The 1,677-nt window shown below is 28.9% G+C and overlaps 1 long non-coding RNA gene across 1 annotated transcript; it reads left to right on the top strand.

The window, feature by feature from the left end:
- The first annotated feature begins 6 nt into the window (after positions 1-6).
- LOC112162564 lies at positions 7-1,644 on the top strand. The gene is made up of 3 exons (XR_002922097.2): positions 7-1,151; positions 1,324-1,362; positions 1,504-1,644. It is a non-coding gene; the product is annotated as an uncharacterized LOC112162564 (long non-coding RNA).
- The last annotated feature ends 33 nt before the right edge of the window (positions 1,645-1,677 follow it).

The following is a 1,677-nucleotide window of genomic DNA, read 5'->3' as shown; positions in this document are numbered from 1 at the left end:
ACTCCTGTTCCAAATGGTTAGTATCTTCCTCACTACTCACATTGTTAAATATGAAGCAATATTTAGATACTACTTTTTTTTTGTTGTTGTTTAAACACACACAAACACACAAATGCAGCAAAGTACAATCAACGTATGAAAGAAAGGGGAGTTTAAAAACTAAAAAAATATAAAATATGCAATTAAATTTGAATTCTACTTTGTATTTTTGCCAAAGATAAAAGGTATAATTTGACAATAACTTGTGATGATTGGTATTTTCCATATTGTCAATGTTATGCACTTTTTTTTTTACTTTTTAGGAAGATTCAGAAATGAATTCATTGATTTTTCTGCTAAACACTTGTGTTTAATTGAGCTTTTATTGGTGGAATATCATTTGTCTTGAGAATGTGTATGTCCCTAATTCAAGAAGATGGCTCTATATTGTTATAAACATGTATAGCTGCTGACTGATTTTTACTCAAGATGCATATGAATTAATACTTGAAAATGTATTTTACATTCAAACTAAAACTGAAATGTCTATATTTTTACAGATCCCAAATGTAAAACAAAAGGTAAGAATTTTTATCCTTGTAGGGAAGTTTTGACCAAACACAGATTTGGTTAGTCAGTAAATAAATATAAATAAAAAAATGATGAACTCTGAAAAGAGAACTAAATGTTTTTTTTTTTTTTACCACAGCATGAATTCTATTCAAAGAAACATTTTATTTGATATTTTGTTATTTAGGTTTTGTGAAAATGGTGTTCATGGAGATCAGCTAGCTGCGTTTAATCGAATTCATCGGAATCAAAATCGTATTACACGCAGGATGTTGAGCAAAAATGAAGTCTTCCTACCTGTCAATCAAAACTTCTGATTGTTTCAGATCTAAAGAAATCAACAAACACTAAACATGTTTATGTAAATTTGGATTATTTAACATGGGGGTCAATGGGAAAATGTGACTTTTTAAAAGCAATATCATATCAAAAGTTACTTTTGAGAAAGATATTTTAGGGTTTTTGGGGGATGGTGTTGTAAAACTGATCAAAAACTCATATAAGTTTATAATTTTTAATTTACAATAGGTTCATGTAAATAACCTGATTATTAACATTTTTCATTGATTCCAAAGGATCAATCAGCTCAGACTCTGCTTGTGGTAAGTCTACCGTTAATTTTAATTTAATTTAACCATATACTGGATGTTGTTTTTATAGAAAAATGGAAATTATTTTTTTTTTAAGAAAATAGTTGAAAATGTATTAAATCTTTTTTGTCATAGTTCTAATCTTTCACTAACCATGAATAAAAACTACCGTTTACATCTGCAGGTAGTGATACTGCCTCCACTTCCTCCAGCTCCTTATCTGGTATCAATTTTACTTTAAGATCTTGAGAAAATTAATTTAAAAGATGTAGATTTTTAATTCTTTTTACTTATTTTGTTTTGATGCAAACTGCAGATAAATTGTATATGTGTCAAAAGTTTAAATTTTAGTTTCTGTTTGCAGGTGAAATAAATGTTATCGCAACTTTACACCTCATGAAAGGTTGGTAATCATAATGTCCCTAAAAATTAACCCAGTTGCAGTAAAATGCGTACATAGTCCACGACTTTGCCCTCTGAGCTAAAGATTTTGTTTTTGTCGTAAGGTGGATTTCCGCCTTGTGTGTGGTAAACGTTT

Source organism: Oryzias melastigma, linkage group LG11, assembly GCF_002922805.2.
Source record: "Oryzias melastigma strain HK-1 linkage group LG11, ASM292280v2, whole genome shotgun sequence".
In the NCBI taxonomy this organism is placed as follows: Eukaryota; Metazoa; Chordata; class Actinopteri; order Beloniformes; family Adrianichthyidae; genus Oryzias; species Oryzias melastigma.
Note: the sequence above shows the minus strand (reverse complement) of the source record. Positions and strands in the feature narration are given on the sequence as shown.